Source organism: Alexandromys fortis, unplaced genomic scaffold (assembly GCF_014885135.2).
Source record: "Alexandromys fortis isolate MF-2015 unplaced genomic scaffold, M_Fortis_MF-2015_v1.1 scaffold_216, whole genome shotgun sequence".
Lineage (NCBI taxonomy): Eukaryota > Metazoa > Chordata > Mammalia > Rodentia > Cricetidae > Alexandromys > Alexandromys fortis.
This window is the reverse complement of record NW_026068089.1, coordinates 98,467-118,063: the sequence shown is the minus strand read 5'-3', so window position 1 is coordinate 118,063 and position 19,597 is coordinate 98,467. Positions and strand designations below refer to the sequence as shown.

The window sequence follows — 19,597 nt, the reverse complement described above, 5'->3', positions numbered from 1 at the left end:
TAGATTTACACCCAACACGTAAGCAGGAAGGCAAATTACAAACACGCTCTCAACCACATACACGTGCACGCCCAGACCCACAGAAGCAGACGCGCATGCCCGTAGGCCCGCGGGAACCTACTTAGTTCTCTCTGTTCTAAACGCCCCCTTTCCAGCCCCACTTGGCCGAGCCTGTCATCCCCAACCCCGGCCCTGGGAAGGTTTGGCAGGTCAGCTCCAGCCCGGCGAGGACTGTTTCTCCGCAGAGGGGGAGGGGAGGCCCTTCCCACCCGCGCGGGCGGGCGGAAGCGGCGCGCGCCGGCCGGGCAGACTTAGCTCTCGTCCTGGGAACATCTGGACAGATCTGGGAGGGGCGCGCATCCAGGCTGAGCTTGGATTGGATGCGCGGAAAGAGGGAGGCGGGGCTTCGTCGAGGGGCGGGGCTCGTTGGCCCCTTTAAAGCCTTGACATCAAGAGGCGGCTCCGGTACCCCCCTTTCTCTGCCCCCCCACCCGAGATGCGGCCATGGACCCGGCGGACCAGGCCTGCCCAGCTCAGCACCTGATCTCGGTGAGTTCAGGCCTGTTTGGCATTTAACGGGCTGTGAGGTGGGGGGCCGTACGCCCTGGGCGGGGGCCGGGGAGTGGGGAGTGAAAGGCTCTCGTGGCACTTTAGGCTTGAAGGGGCTGCGAGGCTTCCGGCCCACACCTCGTCGCCTGCCGGTCCCTCCCGCCGCACTCTCCCAGGAGGGGTCCTGTTGTGACTTTGTCCACCCCCACCCTACCCCCTCCCGCCCCTAGCGCCATCCTCGCGCACACTCGGTGGCCCCGGAAGGGAAACTTTCGGGAGTGGGGGATGTTCCGGTGGCGGGTCTCCCTCCCTCTTTGAAAGCACTGACCTTGCCCCCACTGCGCATCCCACCCGGCCGGCATCCCACGGTCCCGGTACTGTTTAGCGGTGGTGGGTTGTAGAGGGAGGGGCTCTCCCCCCGAAGCGCAGGCGCAGACTGGAGCCTGGGGCACCCCTTCTACTCCTTCCAGTCCCCGTGGCCCGGGGCTGTAGGGTGTGGGGGAGGCGGGGAAAGGCAGAGTGACCGGGTCTTCTTGGGAACAACCCTACTGAAGCTCTGAGGGGCTATGGGATGGAGAGAACCCGACAATCTGCCTGCTCAATAGAGGCTGACGGAGGAGAATGGCTGGGCTAGAGTATGGACAGGGCAGCCCCTAGAGAAAAGGCTTTCTGGGTTTTGGCTGTGGTGCTAAAAAAAAATGCAGAGAATTTGTCAGTGCCTGATACTCCCTTGGTTTAGCAGGCCCGGGAAAGCGGCTCTTGGGACCCCCAACTCGCTCTTTACATCCAGGGCGGAAGGCCCCTCTTGTCTCCCTAGCCTTGGCGCTGTCCCAAGGATGCAGAAGGCCTTCACCTCCCCATAGGTCTGGCTTTCCAAAGGGCTCAGCCACCCAGTCTGCCCAGCAGCTGCCTTTTAAAGACCCTCCTCAGGAGCCAGTGGTCTTAGGCTTGAGGGCTTTCTTAGCTTTAAAGGCAATCTCTTATTCCCATATCCACGAACTCGCTCTTCCCTTCTCCAGCGTGTCTGCTTCTATACAATTGTCAGCCAGAGGAAGTGGTTGGAGACAGAGGCCGGGGACCAGAACTGGTTTGAGGAACCATGGAGAAAGAATCTGTCTAACCATTGTGTGCCCGGTCCTTTGAAGGGAAGTGAGCATTGCACAATTGCTTTGTTGTAGACCCTCTTTCATCTTCCAGACAACTCCCCCCAGTTCTGTCCTGAGAGCCTGGCTCTCAGATTTTGAACCCCAAGCCCACTGTGAGACGAATGGAGTTTCTTGCTCCAGAGAAACCAGGAGAGTTTTTGTCAAGAGAGGGATCCTCACAGAGATTTGTTTGGTTTTGCTTCCAGCACCTGTGGTCTGTACCTAAGGTGTCTTTGACTTTATAGTATCTTCCACCAGCTCCAGCCTTAGACAGGGAGCTGCTGGCCCAGGCTGCAGAGAAGAAGGGAGAGAAGGTTTGTGTGTGGGCACTGGGTTGCTGTCAAGATGGCTGGAGTCAGGAGCTTTGGCCCAGCAATTCCAGCCTGCTCTGACCTTGAGCAAGATAGTTTGCTTCTCTGGGGCTCAGTTTCCTTCAGCTTTGGAACTCAGCAGTAGGACCAGAAATTTCTAAAAATCCCTGGAGAGGGGAGAGAGGCCCTCCATCAGGGTGACTCCATTAAGAGAGCTAAAATGCTTGGCCACAGTGTGTCTGGATTGGACTTTAGGATTGAGAGAACAGAACCCTGTTCTGCCTGTAAATAGTGCTTTTCTGCCTTCCCTGCCGCCTTGGGATATGAACTCCTGCTGGCTCAGGTTCGGCCCACCCATCAAGGTGAGAGACACCATGATTGGGCCAGGCTTTGGGTTGGATCTTTGGGGAGGGGTTGAGGGAGAGGAGGAGGCAGCCAAGGGCCAGCGGGGTAGGCAGATTCCCAGGAGACAGTTTGCATCTCAGCTGTTGGGACTTGTCTTAGGATCTGAGCCAGGGAGCCCAGCACATTCATCCACCCTCTTGTGGGAAGAGGGCAAGGAGGGCCCCACTGCTGCTGCCCATCCTACCTGCGGGCTCTACACACTGCTCCTCTGTGCTCAGCCCAGCTCCCAGGCAGCTAGGAGACGCAGCCACAGCCCTGTTTTTCCCAGCCCCCTTACCTCTTTGAGGTAGGGCTCTCTCAGGACGCTGGGACTCCAGGTTAGGACTTGCTTTTCAGCCCATGAGCCACGAGGCTTCATGTTCTTGTTTATTTTCATCCTTGGTCTCCCAGGTGATGGGGAATATTGTTGGAGATTGTGGTGCTTAAAGAGGCCCTGGGCTGTGAGGCACAGTCTCCTGCATTGTCGTTTACTCTGTCCCCTGCCCTGGGCCCGGGGAGCCCTCTAGCCTCGGGCCTGCTACCCTAGGTGAGTGAGCTTCTACTGAAGGCTTGTAGGTTGCGAAGCCCTTGAAGTGGGTAATGGGAACTCCCAGGGAGGTCACTTTCCCAGAAGCTGTCACTGGTGGAGTTCCTATCAGACTGAAGGATGCAGCTGTTGCTAGGCAGAAGCGGCAATCCCATCTTGAGGAATGGCGGAATGGCTGTGAGGCGGGTCAGCCTGGGGCCCTGTGGAGAGGAAAGGACTGCAGCCTGAGTGAGGGGTGAGGGGCCCTGGTGTGCAGACCTGAGTCACCAGGGCGCTCGCTGGCACTGCCCAACCTCTCCCTCTCCCTCTCTCTCTCTTTTTTTTCTCTCTCTGTCCTCTCTCTCAGAACAGGTGCCCTTTTTCACTCCTGCTTCCCTCAGCCCCTCCCCCAAACCCCTATCACTCTCTGCTTTGACAACCGCTCTCCTGAACCTGGCAGCCCCTCCAGCCTGTCTGGCTGCGCTAATAGAGCGATTGGATTTTCTATACTTGGAGTTTGGAGTTTTTTGATTGAACATGCAAATTTATGTAAATCAACCTGAGATCTGCCACCACATCAAAACAATGTCGAGCCTCCACAGGCTGGAAGGAATCCGAGAGAAAAATCTAATCCCCGAGGCCCACCTTCAAGTTCAAAATGGGGAAACAGATCTGGGTATGGTGGCCCATGACCTTTAATCCCAGCACTTGGGAGGCAGAGGCAGGCAGAACTCTGAGTTCGAGGCCAGCCTGGACTACCATGAGTTCCAGGATATCCAGGGCTGCATAGTAAGACCCTGTCTCAACATTCCCACCCCAAACGGGGAGACTGGCAGAGAGGAAGTGATTCATGGGGCAGTGAGTGCCCGAGGTGGGATTCAAACCTCAGGCCTCTGGTTTACATGGTTTTCTGCCATAGTCTCATTCAAGCTTAAATCAAAGAAAGCCAGTTCTTTTTTTTTTTTAAATATTTATTTATTATGTATACAATATTCTGTCTGTATGCCTGAAGGCCAGAAGAGGGCGCCAGACCTCTTTACAGATGGTTGTGAGCCACCATGTGGTTGCTGGGAATTGAACTCAGGACCTTTGGAAGAGCAGGCAATGCTCTTAACCACTGAGCCATCTCTCCAGCCCCCAGAAAGCCAGTTCTTGAACTCAACAATTTAGAGTGTCAGCCTAGGCTTTGGGCAGCTTTCTGACTGGTTGGAGAAACACTGGAGCAGCAGAAGACAAGATCGTGGATGGCTTCCTGCCATGGTTTTGGTTCCCCTTGAGTTGCTTTTGTTTCCAGCATCAGCAAAGTGCTAGGCTCACAGCAGGCTTTGAGCATAGCTGTGGAATCTTGTTATCTGCTATCTTAGTTTGACTTTTTGCTGCTTCCCTCCTTGGATACAAGTTGGAAAGCTCTGCTTTGGGTTTCCACCCACCCCCTTGAGTGTCAGGCTGGCAGGGGCACCCTCTGCAACGTCCCACTTGCTGTGAGAAGACCATCCCAAAGGTGGGTGGGCGCTACAACGAGAAGCTTGAGCTTTTCAGTGACATTTTTTTTTTCCTGTGCTAAGGATTGAACCCAGGGCCTTACGGATGTCAGGTTCTGAACTAGACTCCTCACTTCTTGACTTGCTCTTGCTTAGGTTCCCACACCCAGCTGCCAGTTGCCCCACCCCCTGACACTTCATTGCCTCTTCTTGTACTGTGTTTGTGATGTGCAATTATGGAACTCTAGCCCTCTCTTATCCTGTGACCCCTTGTCTAGGGATGGCTCAGGCAACCATTGGCCTGCTTCCCTGTACTCCAGGAGAGTAGAGCAGGGACTCAAAGACAAAGTCCCGAATTCCCTGCCAGGGCTGCCTGCCCCGTCCTGGACACGTATCCTGTCGGTCTGTCTGCACCGTCTTCGCCACCTACATGTGGAGGGAATGCACGTCGCTAGAACATCTCCCAAACTGCAGGAGTGCAATCTCCAGTTCCCAACCGCCCAGCAGCTCAGCTCCACTGGAGCAAGATCCTTCTCCCCGGCCTCAGTTTCCCAGCAGAACTCCTAAATTAATAACACATCATCATTGGGGTGTGGCCCTGCTCCGTAATTACCGTTTTTCTCAGCTCTGGGAGTTACACAGATGAAAGAGGTCTGAGGGGGGCAGGCTGTTATTAAGGTGAATTATCATTGCTGTTATTACTGATTTCTAAAAACCCAGTAGGTGCTTGGCAGAACCCTGTTAGGCACAGCATCCTGAACCTTGTGCTGGTCCCTGAGCTCTGGGAGCTTTTTATTTAAAAAACAAAAATTGCAGGGTCAGGGGTATAACCTTGTAGTAAAGGGCTTGAGAAGCCCTGGGTTCCATCTCAAACACTGCTTTTGTTTGTTTGTTTGTTTGTTTGTCTGTTTTTAAACAGCTCCCTTAAAAGGAGGGTTGATCCACACTGGTGTTTGTATTGTTGCCTGCAGGGCCTCAACAGTAGGTGCTGCTGGCTGCATTTCTTCTATCTCAGCCTAAATCTGCTTCTGACCCCCAGGGGGAAGCTGTGATAGACCCTGGAACTCCTGGGGTCCTCAGGGACAAAGTTTCCAAAGACTGATTCACTTTACACCAGCTGGATTGATACAGGGGCTGTAATTGGTCCTTTTGTGCAGGGATCTCTTGATACATTTCCCCTAGAAACTGCCCACAGCAGCTCTGGACATTTCCAGAAGTGCCTTGCCCATCTTATTTCCACCTGACTCAAAAGTCTCCCCTGGACCAACCTCCTACCTCTTGGCCCCCAAGTTCTGTATAGACTGGAGGGTAATCTGCTTCTGCTATCTGGCTAGACTTTGCTCCTTCCTAAGGGTCAAGATCAGTGGTTCTCAACTTTCCTAACTCTGACCCTTTAATACAGTTCCACATGTTGTGATGACCCCAACCACAAAATTATTTTTGTTGCTTCTTCATAATTATAATTTTGCTACAGTAATGAATTTTAATGTAAATATCTGATATACAACCCCTGTGAAAGGGTCATTTGACCCCTCCCCTCACAGGGGTCTGTGCCCCCATTGAGAACTGCCTATCTAGATGGCACTCAGCTCTCTCTCTCTCTCTCTCTCTCTCTCTCACTCACTCAAGTAGAAGTGGCTGCCATAGACCAGGGACACAGAAGCCTCCTCTTACCCTGGGGAAAGAAGGGAGCCAAGGCATTGGTACCCATGGTCAAAGCCCACACACACACCACACACATCTGGCCATGCTGCCTCACCTGCTCCTGGGATGTTTCCTCTGCTTCTTCGTGCAGGACTATAGACGGACACAGCTGGGAGAAGCTTTAGGACAAACTTGGTTAGCCCATGACGATGGTACGGGCCTGGGATGCTAGCAAGACTTCTGTCTCAAAAGGACACTTGGTCAAGCAGTTTGTTTTGGTTTTTTTTTTTTAAATTGGTTTTTATTTTATTTATTTATTTATTGATTGATTGATTGATTGATTGATTGATTGAGACAGGGTTTCTCTGTGGCTTTGGAGCCTGTCCGTTCTGGAACTAGCTCTGTAGACCAGGCTGGTCTCGAACTCACAGAGATCGGCCTGCTTCTGCCTCCCGAGTGCTGGGATTAAAGGCGTGCGCCACCATCGCCCAGCTTTATTTTATTTTTTTAAACAGAGGCTCACTCTGTGGCTGAGGCTGGCCTCCTGGAACTCACTATGTTACCTGGAATGACTTCAAATTTGTAGTCTTTCTCCAGCCTCCCAAGTAGTGGAGTACGAGTGTGAGCCGCTCTCCACTTGTATATGCTTTATTTCTGGGGCGCTGGTGACTGGACCTAGGGCCTTAAGGACATGTCCCAGGTAAGGGTCATTCTCCCCTTCTGCATCTGCTGACTCCTTGAGACAGGGTCCCTCTACGTAGCCCTGGCTGTCTTGTAACTCTTCAAGGTGATGCTGGCCTTGAGTTCAAGAGATCTGTCTGCCTCTGCCTCCCAAATGCTGAGATTAAAGACGTGTACCCAACCTCAGACTCCTTATAACATCTCTGAAGCTATTTTAGCTAGGAATGGTGGCCTTGCCTTTACTTCTAACACCCCGTGAGTTTGAGGCTAGCTTGGCCTACATAATGGGGCTACATAGTGAGACCCTGTCTCCAAAAGAAATGTATTTTAGAGCTGGTACTAAGTAGTCGTGTACTGGGGTCATAGAATGAGAGGTGTATGCTACATTTGAAGCTTAGAATTTTGTTTGGTTGTTTTTTGGTTGGTTGGTTGGGGTTTTTTGTTTTTGTTTTGGGACAGGATTTCTCTGTGTATCCCTGGCTGTCCTGGAACTAGTTCTGTAGACCAGGCTGGCCTTGAACTCACAGATTTGCCTGCATCTGCCTCCTCAGTGCTGGGATTAAAGGGATGCGCCACCACCACAATACAGCCTAGAGTTTTATTTTTCACTTGATTTTTTTTTTTTACAAAGTTGAAAACTCCGTAGTTTTTTTTTTAAAGGCATGCAATGAGAACTACTCATCCTCACCCCCCCCCCTTCTCATAGATAACATCTTACTAGTCTCTCACTTAATCATCCAGTTGTTTTGTTTTTGCTGGGGATCAAACCTAACATCTGGCTTGTGCTTGGCAAATCCCCTGCCACTGAGCTGAGTCTCTCGCAGACCTCACGGTATAGCCAGCCTAGCCTGACCTGGCAACAGGACCGTCCTGCTTCAGCTTTCCAAGTGCTAGTGGTACAGGCGTGTGTCGTGATGCTTGCCCCTGCAGAGTTTCTTTATGCAAAAGCAAACACACACAAGTGTGTATTCTCTTTCCCTCTTTTTCACCTATGCTGTGCGTCTGTTCTCTTACTGGTTAGCAACCCCTGAGTGTTGGAGGGGTTCCCCAGGCCTCTGGCTACAGGCTGCTATAGCAAAGTCATGTGAACTTCAGATATTACAAGCAACACACATTTCATCCTGACAACTTTAGAGGCGAGGAGTACAAGATCAAGCTTGTGCAAATATTCAGTATCTTGCAAAGGACGGATTTCAGGTTCGACGGTAAAGCCTTCCCATTGTGTTCTCTTGTGCTGGAAAGCATAGAGGTTTCTCTGGGAGTTAGACATTGAAAGATGAAAGAGGCCTGAGGAGCCAGGCTGTAATTAAGGCCTCTTTGTTTTGTTTTTGTTCTTGTTCAAAACAGATCTCACAGTATTCCAAGATGACCTTGACCTTGAACTTTGGTAATCTTTCTCAGCCCTCTGAGTATTGAGATTGCAGGCCTGAGCCACCACTGCAAAAGAGTTCATGGCCTCTTTTATAAGGGCACTAATTTTGTCCTAAAGGACACCACCCCTAGCCACACCTCTCAGTGACCCCGACTCCATATACTCTCACCCTGAAACTGAGGATTTCATGGGGAGTTGTTTACAGACATTACAGCCATGGCCCCTCCTCTGGTTCCCTCACTGGACTGCAAATGATGGTCAGAGTTTATTGGCCAAATACTGATCTTCACTCAGATGCCAGGACTCCCGTCCAGTCCAGCTGCTGAGGAGTTTTTAAGCTGTGCAAGGCCACTCGTAAAGCCAGCAGATAGTTTAGAGCTTCCTAGCGAGGAAGTCCACACTCATCAGCCACTGAACACTTGTAAATGCAGCTGTGAGGCGGGCTGCAAAGAAAAGCCACGTGCAGCCCTGATGTGATTGTCACACTGTGTACATGGATTGCGTTGGGACACTGTACCCCATAAATCATTACAAATCTGTGTCAACTCTAAAGAAAAGGCACATACTGGAAGAGTAAGCACTCGCAAGACCAGCCCCAGCTTGGTGTGTATTCATGTGAGCGGAGGCACGTGCCCAGCTGTGTGGCTGGGCACTGCTGGAAGCAGGCGTCTGGCCAAGGCCGCAGATCTGCACCACGTGAGCTGGCTTTCCCAGCCTGGCTCAGTGATTCTGTTCTCTCCACTTCCCAAGTGTGGGGATGTCCTCGGCCCCTGACTTCCTCTGTGTCTGAGGCAGAGACTCCCCTTCTCTTTCCTTTCTCCCCGACCCTGGGCTGCACCTTCGGTTTCCCCAGCCCTGGGCTCACAGTTCTGCTGAAGTTGAAGCCTGCTTTCCCTCCCTGCGGCTTAAGGGAAGTTTGGGGGTGTTTGCTTCTCATTTCCTCTGTAGACAGCACCTCACTTCCTGCACCCCCTCTCCAGAAGGCTACGAATACTCTTGGCTCTGCCATCCCTTCCTCTCCTCCCCCAACGCTTTCCTGGAAAGCCTTCAAAGCAGCTGCTAGTTCCCAAAGGTACCATGAGTGGCACACAAAACACAACACCATCCATCCTTCGTGGTCCGGAGGATCCGCCCATCCACAGCCCTTTCCATGATACCAACCTTCTGTTCCCAGCTGGGAGAGATGTAGAAGAGGGCTCACTCCCACTTTACAGAGAGTAAAATCCAGTCCCAGAGGTGTTGATGGCCTTTCTCAGTCTCTTCTCAGGTCCCTTCCATTTGTAGGCAGATGGGAAGGAGCAACTGTCGGTGAAGTGACCTACAGTCCCCTCCAGGTCTGAGCTGCCAGCTTAGGAAGGGACATCTGGGCTTGGCCCACTGGTGCTACTGGGTGCAGAGGGCTGGTCAGAGCTTGTTCCTGTTACAAAGAGACCTGGGTACAGAGCTCAGAGGAGTGGACCCTGGGGTCAAGTGTGGGGAGCTGGAAGGTTCTCTGACCAGCTTTCCTGGGACCATAGGGGAACCTGAATCAGCTGAGCAGCCATCCAGCTAATTCATTTACAATTAATGAATTTAAGGGTCATTGTTTGCTGCCACCTCCAGAGGCCTCTGCCTCTGGCCTTCCTGAAAGCCCCAGCATGTGTCTGGTTACACCCAGCACCCCCTTTGTTGTGTGTGCTGGTGCATATTCCTAGGCCTTCTGTCTGTCGCTTTCTGTCTTCTTCCCCTGACACGTGTTCTCTCATTAAAACTGACGCACACTGGTGTTGGCTAGTCTGGCTTGCCACGGGGCTCCTGGGATCCACACATCCCTACTCTTCCAGTGCTGGGGTCACAGGTAGAGGTGGCCATGATGTGGCCATGCCTGGTTTGTATGCATGTATTGGGGATGCGAACCCAGATCTTCATGTGTGAGTGGCGGCAAACACTCCTGTGGTCCCCCATCCCATGTCCAGTATCTTAAAAACATACTGGCTCCTACCCAGGAACGAGAGAAGAGTCAGTGTTCCCTAGATCAGAACATGAAAAATAGTTTGGGCGCCGTCAGTTCCAGCTGCACCAGGTCGTCTGTTTGCACACGCACCCAGTTTTCCTGCTCCTTTCTCGCGTGTGCACTTCTGCTGCACAGGGGAGCAAAGGTCACCATCAAAGATATGTACATTTGAGGTGTAAGACACCATTTTTGTTTTTTGTTTTTTGTTTTTTTTTTTTTCTAGACAGGGTTTCCTCTGTGTGTAGCCCTGGAGCCTGTCCTGGAACCCTGTACACCAAGCTGACCTTGAACTCACAGAGATTCACCTGCCTCAGCCTCCTGAGTGCTTGCCGCCCAGTTTATGGTGTATTTTTTGTTGTTTTGGTTTTGTTGTTGTTGCTGTTGTAGTGGTGCTGGGCCTTACAAATGCTAGCTAAGAGTTTTAGGGCCTCGCCTGGGTAGGCTGGCCATACCTCAGTCTATAGTTCAAAATGCCTTGGACTTCCAGTCCGCCTCCTCAGCCCCCTGAATAGCTGAGATTACAGGTCTGTGCCACCAGGCCCAGCCCAGCACGGCAGCTTGAGTGTTTTCAGGGTCACTAAATCAAGCTAATTAGCATATGCGTTGCCGCCTATGTAACTGAATTTGGTCCAGCTTGATCAGTGCACTTTGTACTTGACCGTCCTCAAACCCTAGCCCCTGGGGACTGCCATCTTACTCCAAACTCTATGCGGTTCACTTTTTCCAGTTTCACTTATAAAGGAGAGCACATAGTAGTTATCTTTGTACACCTGACTTATTTCATTTAACCTTATGTCTCCAGATTCTTCATGTTGTGGCAAATGACAAGATCTTCATTTTTAAGACTGAATAGTATTCGGAGTGTTTGTGTGTCTCGATTGGTTTGACATTTATCCGTAGGAGGCTTAGCCTGGCTATCGTGTGTGATGTGCGGTCAACAGGGGTGCAGACAGCTCTGACTTGTGATTTCATATCTGGCGGCTGTGTACTCAGTAATGGGATTGCTGGGTTAGCGGGTGTTTCTATTTTGATATTTTGAAGGGCTTCTGTTCTGTTTCTAGGAAGCGCTGTACTAGTTACATTCCTCCCAGCCATACCCCCTCTTCTCCACAGTGGTCAACACTTATCTTTCACTGTTTTCATAAAGCTATTGTAATAGGAGTTGATGTCTCCTTCTGTTTCATTTTCTATTTCCCTGGTGGTTAGTGACAGTGAGCATCATTTATATGTTTATTGGTCATTTGAACATCTCTTGAGAAGTGCCTTTTCAGGTCCTTTGTCTATTTAATTTTGTTTTTAATATCTATTTGTGTTCTCAGGACTGAACTCGGGTCGTCAGGCTTTGTGGCAAGCACCTTTACCCACTGAGCCATCTCATCAGCCCACTTTTACCCACTTTTAAATTAGGGCATATTTGAGTAATTTGAGTTGAGTTCTTTCTATATTTTAAATGTTTTCATTTTAATTTCTTATATATTTATGGGGATTTTGCCTGAATGTCTTGTCTGTACCACTGTATACCTGCTGACCAAAGAAGACAGAAAAGGATGTCAGATCCCTGGAACTGGAATTACAGATCATTGTAAGCATCTGTGTTGGTGCTGGGACTCCAACCCGGGCCCTCTGAGGAATAGCCAGCCCTTATGCTCCTGGATTAATCCTGTGAAATGTGTGGTCTGCAGGCATTTCTCCCACTGTGTGAGTTATCTTCCCTCATTACTAATGGTTGTGTAGCTTTTTAGTTTAATATGATCCCATCTGCCTAGTTTTACTTTTGTTTGAGGCATCGTAATCCCCAAACTCCTTACCCATGGGTTCTGTGGGTCTTTTTCTTTTTAAATGCCGTCACCATCCTGTTTTGATTGCTTTAGTTTTGGAGTTGAATTTTCAGTTAAGCCTCCAGTTTTGTTCTTTTTGCTCAAGATTGCTTTGTCTATTCAGTCTTTTATGGTTTCACATAAACTTTTTTTCTGTTTCTGTGAAAATTATCATTGGAGTTTTGATAGGGGTTGCCTTGAATCTGTCTTTACCGACTAGCATGGAGATTTCAACAGTGCAGCCCGTGAACAGATGCTGTCTTTGCATTTAGTTGTGTTTTCTTCAGTTTCTTTCATCGTCTTATAGGTTTCTGCATAGAAGTCTTTTATCTTCTTGGTTAAGTTTATTCCAAAGTATTTTACTATTTTGTAGTTACCATTTTATTTTAATTGTATGGGTGTTTTGTCTGCTTGTATGTCTGTGTACTCCTTGACTGCCTGGTACCCTCAGAGAATAGAACAGGGTGTCAGATCCTCTGAACTGGCGTTACAGACAGATGTGAGCTGCCGTGTGGGTGCTAAGAATCCAATCCAGATCCTCTGGAAAAGCAGCCAGTAGTACTCCTAACCCCTGAGTCATCTCTCCAGCACCCTTTACTTGTTTTTAAAGGTTTAAACATTTTTTTTTAAAAAAATGAGTTTATGAGGTTTGAATTTTTGGGGGTGAGAAATTGAGACAGGGTTTCACTGGTTGCCCCTGGTTAGCCTGGAGTGCACAGGGATCCACTTCTTATGACGTTTCCTGGGGTTGAGCTCCCCTCATCAGGGTTGCTCAGCCAGAGCTGCCTGCTCCACACGTGTCTCACCAGCCCTTACCTCATTTTCTATGTCATGATAGAGAAATTATGCTGGTAGCTGTGCGGTGGTGGCACAAGCTTCTAATCGCAGCACTCGGGAAGCAGAGGCAGGCAGATCTCTGTGAGTTCGAGCCCAGCCTGGTCTACAGAGCAAGTTCCAGATAGCCAGGACTATACAGAGAAACCCTGTCTCGAAAAACCAGGAAAAAAAATGCTGCTGGTTTTCATAAATATGTATGTTACATCCCTTGGACTGTAGGAGTCCAAGGAATCCCAGAAGAGCCGTTCTAACTCTGAGTCGATTGCCCAGGAGCCCACCAGCATTGTGTTCATGTAGATGATCTGCTCACCGTGTTGGAGGGGTGACTGAGGCGGGCAGGAGCTCAGAGCTTTTTGGTTTTGTGTTTTTGCTTTTCACAATGTTGGAAACTGAATCCAGGGCCTTGTGCATACTAAGTGAGCACTTCTGCCATTAGCTGTATTCCCAGCCAGAAAGTAAGGGTGTGGTGTGGTGGGGGTGGGGGTTCCGAAAGAACCCAGGAGACAACCTGGAACTCAGTAGCAGGCGGGAATTTGAGCAGTGATGTACTAGTGGACTATGAAACAAATAATAAAACTTAGCTAATACACAATAATAGAAGTATATATGTAAATAATTGGAGATGGAGGGACAATTTTTCCTTACAGAGAACTTCCAGGTAATGAATGTACAAGGGATGGGAGAAATTGAACCATAGCACTTCCCATAAGCAAGGCCGATTGATGAACCTAAAATCAGTAGGTGGAAATATGAGAAGCAGAATGGTTGTATAATCTTAATGTATTGCCTTCCAAATGTTAATTGCAGAGAGAAAATATAGACTTTTGTGTTTGTTTTGTTTGGGTTTGGATTTTTAGTTTTTGAGAGTCTCACTATGTAGCCTTGTCTACTCTGTACTCGCTGCAAACTCATAGACATCTGCCTGCCTTTGGCCTGGGATCAAAGGCGTTTAGCCAGGCTGAGCCAGGCTTTACTTTTGTCTTGCTGGGGATCACATCCAAGTACAAATAAGTCACTCTGTGTGCAGTAAAGACCCTGCAGGTGACCCCGCCTTGCTGAGAGTCCCGGTGAGAGCGCCTCCCTCCTGGAATGGCTGCACACTGAGAGGCACTGTCTGCTAGGACCCATAAGAAAGGACCAACATTGTAAATCACCTGGGAATTAATTACAAAACAGAACCACAGTGAAGAACTGGTATGGTGGATTGCGTATTTAATCCTAGCACGCAGAAGGCAGAGGCAGGAGGATCTCTTGTGAATTCAAAGCCAGGGTCTACATAGCAAGTTCCAGACCTGCCAGAGCTATAGCGAGACTCTCAAAACAAAACCACCGTGAAACACTGGTTCGCACTGTCAGGAGTGACTAGGGTTAGAAAACCAGGTAATACCAGCCAGTGGTGGCACACGACTTTAATCCCAGCACTCAGGAGGCAGAGACAGGTGGATCTCTGTGAGTTCGAGGCCAGCCTGGTCTAACAGAGCAAGTGCCAGGACAGATTCCAAAACGCCAGAGAACTCTGTCTCAAAAGAGAAGGAAGGAAGGAAGAACGAAGAAAAATCAGGTAACAAGTGGTGAGGTTGTGAAGAAGCCGCAATCCTCGTCCTTTGGTGAAATGTGAGCGGTGTCTGCTTGGGAAGACGGTCAGGTGTTTCCTCGGACAACTAGACCTATGGACCAGCAATTCTGTAGATTCCTAAGAGAACATGAAAGAGCCTATAGATTATCTGATTCACATTAGGCAAGACTGAAGGCATGCCAGCACTCACCTTCAGGTGGACAGACAGACGGAACAGGGGCTGTGCATACAGGAACGGGGGCTGTGCACACAGACCGAGCTGTGACAAGATGGACAGCATTAAAGCTGACCACACAGGTGAGCTCTGAAGATACTGTAAAGAGGGTGAAAGGAGGCGGTCACAACAGGCCACTTACTTGTGACTCCATTCAAGCAAGATGTCCAGAATAAGGAAACCATGAAGACAGAAGACAGGCAGTGGTTCCCCGGGGCTGGACCGATGGAAGCTGCTAAAGAGAAAGGCAAGAGTAAAGGATGCCCTAAAATGGATGTTATGAGCGCACTTACCCGAGTGAGCCCCATTGAATCGTCTGTACCTGCTGTTATCCATAGATGTTCTTTGAGGCCGGTCTCGTCTCAGACTGGCCTTCAGTTTGATAGCCCCTCATCTGTGCTCTCTGAGCATGCAGGGTGGTGTACCCCCAAGTCCAGCATGCACCTGTGAGTGGGTGGACTGTAAGGACAGGAACAGGAGAAGCAGTGAGAACTGGGAAAGGCCAGTGGGATCTGCTGCTGGGTGATGCTGCTCCTCAGGACAAGAATACACATGTGAGAAGCAGCTGCCTATTAGTTTTGGTTTTGTTCTTTGCTGCAGTGTTTCTTTTTCTTTCTTCTCTCTCTCTCTCTCTCTCTCTCTCTCTCTCTCTAAAGAAACTTGGTGTTGAATGACAACACTTTTTCTGGAGAGACAACACGCACATCTACCTGCCCCAGATAGGGAGCCCACAACAGACCAGAGCATGGATACCACCAAGGCCCAACTTGGTGAAGCACTCAGTTTTATTGGGGTTCCTTACAGGAGCAGAAATGACTCAGACAACTCCTTCAAGGAAGCTGACCCCAGCGAATGACAGCTTGGAACCTGGAGCACACTGCACAACCTGCAGGAAGCTCGGCAGGGTGGGGAGTGTCCCTTCCAGGTGCCTCTGGGTTTAACTCTGTGAGCAGCTGGCTGCTTTCTGCTTCCCGGCAGTCTCTCTGGTCTCTGCGTCTTTGCAGCTTTTCTGCTCTGGGAGTCTTCATTGCTGCTTAACTCTGAGAGGGACTTAGTCTGAGTCTGAGAGGGCCCACCTTTTACTGCTTACTCTAGGTGATGAGTAGGTAGGGAGAATTCCTTTGTTATTTGTTTTGAGACATGTAGTCCCTGTGGACTGGAACTTAGTGTGTAGACCAGGCTAGCCATGAGCTCATAGAGCCAGTCGATCCTCCTGCCTCTCCCTCTGGAGCACTGGGATTAAAGATGTGTGCCACCATGCCTAGTCAAGGGATTCCAGGGATACAAAAGCCAAGCTAGGACTGAATCAGTTTTGAAGAGCCACTAGTAGCTGAGGACTTTAGGTCCACAGGAAAGGGAAAGGGAAGGATGGCCACACATTCCTTTGCTTACCTACTCTTCTCTGCCCCGACCAAAGGAGTCATTTTAGCTGCGCCTGGGCCCTGCCAGCTACCCATCAAGGCCTCCAGTGGGGTTGGTCTCATCACCGTTCCTCAGACTTCTGTCAGCTGCCCATCCCGCATCCCCAGAGGGTAAAAAGCCAGCAGCAGGCTAATCTCCTGCCATGACATTTCTTCTAGTCCTATAAGAATCTTCTCACCAGGCATAGGATTAGGAGTTCAAGCTAGCCTCAGCTACTGTAAAATTATAGATAGATAGATAGATAGATAGATAGATAGATAGATAGATAGACAGACAGACAGACAGATAGAGCTTAATTTCTCAGATTAGCCGTCATTCCCCCCTGTAGGTAGTGGTAACAGTGATAAACTGAGCTTTTCCTCTCAGCCCTGGACAGGTGGTGCTCAGGGGCTGTGCAGCAGCCCAGTTGGTAGAGTGCTCATCCCTTTGTTTGATCACCAACACTGCAAAAGTAGAGTGAAATGGATAAAACAACCAAATGTGATTCTCAAGCCTTTTGGTGTATGAACTCCATACTTTTATTTATTTAGTCTCTAGTTTCACGGGCTTCATTCAGACTATTGGTTTTAGACTTGCGGCAGGATAGAAATGCGTGTCCGGGAAGCATCGCCAACCTTCCTGTGCTTTGTTAGAACTAAGAGTTTCAAATATTTATTTCATTCTCTTAAAATAAGGCCAGTGGGGGCTGGAGAGATGGCTCAATGGTTAAGAGCACTGACTGACTTTCCAGAGGTCCTGAGTTCAATTCCCAGCACCCACATAATGTCTCACAACCATCTGTAATGGGATCCAGTGCTCTCTTCTGTCATTCAGGCACACATGAGAAGTGGAAGACTGCTCATTTCTTCCCGGCCCCTTAAAGCTGAAATAATCACACAGACTATATTATTTACAACACTGTTTGGCCAATAGCTTAAGTGTATTGCAAGTTAGCTCTTACATCTAGAACTATCTCTATCAATCACTGTATCACCATGTGACTGGCTTTCCGGCAAGGTTTCATCTGTCAGCTCTGCGTCTTTCCCCTTTGATGGCTATATGGCTTCTCCCTGACTCCACCTTCTTTCTCCCAGCATTCAGTTTAGTTTCCCCCCTCCCCTGCCTAGATCTACTCTGCCAAGCCACTGGCTGAAACAGATTCTTTATTAGCCAATGGTATTCACACATCACATATGCTAATAGAGCACTCATATATAAGTAAATAAATTATTTAAACAATTAAGGCAGTAAGATGCTTTTCCTGGTAAAGGATTTGACACTAAGCCTAAGTTGGATCTCTGGAAACCTGGTGGGGAAGGAGGGAACTGACTCCCAGAAGTTGTCCTCTGACCTCTGCATGCATGCATGCTGCCTATGTAAATGTAAAAACATAGGTTTCGTATGTAAAGACACTTGCCACCAAGCCTGATGACCTGAGTTTGATCCCCAGGACCACATGGTAGAAGAGAAACTGCTACTTCTGGGAGTCAGTGCTGATCTTCACAGATGCACCAAAAGGAGGAGAGGAGAGAGAGATGGGGGGGCGGAGGAGAGAGGAGAGAAAAAAATAATAATATAATAATAATAATGACAACAGCAGCAACCTAGCTGGACTCTTAGTCCCAGTATTCAAGAGGCAGACAGATCTCTGAGTTCAAGGCCAGCCTGGTCTACAGAGCAAGTTCTACCCTGTACCAGGCTTTTAGGCACCAACTAGCTCCCAAATTATGACATAGAGACTTATTATTAGTTTTGAATGCTCGGCCTTAGCTCGTTTCTAGCTAGCTCTTTTAACTTAAATTAACCTGTTTTCTTTGCCTTGGGGCTTATTATCTTTCTTTTGTGTATCTTACATTCACTGCTTCTCTATGGCTGGCTGGGGGCTGCCTTGTTCTCTTCTCTCACTCTTTCTTCTCCTGAGCCTAGATTCTCCTTCTGTTTATTCTCTCTGCGTAGCAGCCCCGCCTAGCCCTCTCCTGCCTAGCTATTGGCCATTGAGCTTTTTATTAGTCCAATCAGGTCCCTTAGGTAGTCAAGGTGAGAAGATGCAACACATCTTTACATAATTAAACACACATTCTTACATCATTAAGCAAATGCAGCAAAAGTAACACGGCTTTACACAGTTAAAGTGATATTCTGCAGCATAAATAAACATAATGCATCTTTTCCTAGTTATAATAATATTCCACAATACCATAACCCAGCCAAGGCTGTCTCCAAAAACAAACAAACAAACAAACAAACAAACAAACAAAAAATAGTAAGTCAAAGTAAAATAAAAATTTAAGAAATAATAAAAGTGATATATTATAAAAAGCAGTTATATTCTGTAACAAAAGGGGGATATCAGTTTTCTCAGTTTTTGCAAATCTGGTGTCTGATTTGGTAGAGAGCAGAGAGTCTCGTTACTTCCATTGTCATCGTCGTTGTCATAGTGGGCTGCATAGTCTTTGGGAAATGCTACTGGAGACACTTAAGAGAGAAGGCCAGGAAGTAAGGTAGACAGTGTCTTCTTACTGTAAAATGGTTTTTACCTTGTGGACTGCTTGATAATGCTTCAGGGTCCCCAGGCTACTCTTTGTGAGTCACTATTCTAGAACAGTCTCCTTGTAGTGGGAAAGGGCTTGTTCCTGAGAGATTGTCGCCTTAAAGCAGCTAAACTGTGGAGCTGGGCTAGGCTATGCCCCTGCCTTCAGGTCTGAGGTTTTTCCCATCTCCTTAGCTGGGCTGGGCAGGCTCTTGGCTGGCCTTTTGGGAGTGGGGCCTAGGCTGCTTGGCTGCTGAGCCCCTGGTGTGTGGTCCTATAAATAAACCCATTGTGTGGAAACCCCTTCCCTTGCCCCACCTCCAGCAGCTGCTATTTTTGTTGTTGGTTATGCCTTGGACAGGGAACAGCAGAGCTCTGAGCAGAGGTGAGGACTGTTGAAATCCAGAGGATTTCAGGGGGCTAATAACATGCCACCCTGCCCAGCAGGGTAGGCCTGGTATTGCTTTGAGTTGAGTTTGGAAGAACTTGCACCTCTGTGGTAGGCATCACTGCAGAAAGACCACTGTGTCTCTGTACCACTTGTTGTGGGGGGCGCGGGGGATGACAGGGACAGGACAATACTCTTGTCTGCCCTCTTTCCCAGTTCCAGTTGGAATTCTTAGGTACTTTGGGCCAGAGATGACGTGGACCCTCTCAGGTCTTGCCCTATCCCTGCTTACACCCTGCTCAGCCCAGGGCTCCTCTTAGCTTGCTGTGTGCTTGCTGTGGGTGCCAAGGTTGGCTGTTGACAAGTGAACTCCTGGGTGTTACAGGCTGGGATTCCAGAAAGCAGCTGTCGGGGAGCTGAGCTGGTTGGTGTCCCAGAGGATTCTTTTATTTAAGTAAGTCCCCGTCTCTGCCTTCCTGCTGCAGCTGCCCGCCCCGCCCCCACCGCCTGCCCCTGGCTTTTCTCCCAGGAGGACTGTTGGGGGAACAGCTGGGAAATGAGGGGCTCCTCAGGGCCAGAAGGCCTTGGCTGATGGCCCAGGTGAAGACACACACACACACACACACACACACAGAGAGAGAGAGAGAGAGAGAGAGAGAGAGAGAGAGAGAGAGAGAGAGACTCAGGCCCTGACTAGAGAAAAAGAGAACGGGGGCTGAATAAAGGCCAGTATAGCAAGATCTCCCAA

General features: G+C 49.3%; 1 protein-coding gene across 6 annotated transcripts in view; it reads left to right on the top strand.

Annotated features, from left to right (window-relative positions):
• Nucleotides 1-403: 403 nt before the first annotated feature.
• Nucleotides 404-19,597, top strand: part of Nckap5l (NCK associated protein 5 like) — a 36,385-nt gene continuing 17,191 nt past the window's right edge. For 2 of the 6 annotated variants that reach the window (XM_050122485.1, XM_050122481.1), the window contains exon 1: nucleotides 406-549. The gene's annotated coding sequence lies outside the window, so the exon portion shown is untranslated. Of the gene's footprint in view, nucleotides 550-11,765; nucleotides 11,785-19,234; nucleotides 19,304-19,597 lie in introns of those variants that run through there. The other 4 variants (XM_050122482.1, XM_050122488.1, XM_050122486.1 and 1 more) reach the window with 4 other exon arrangements.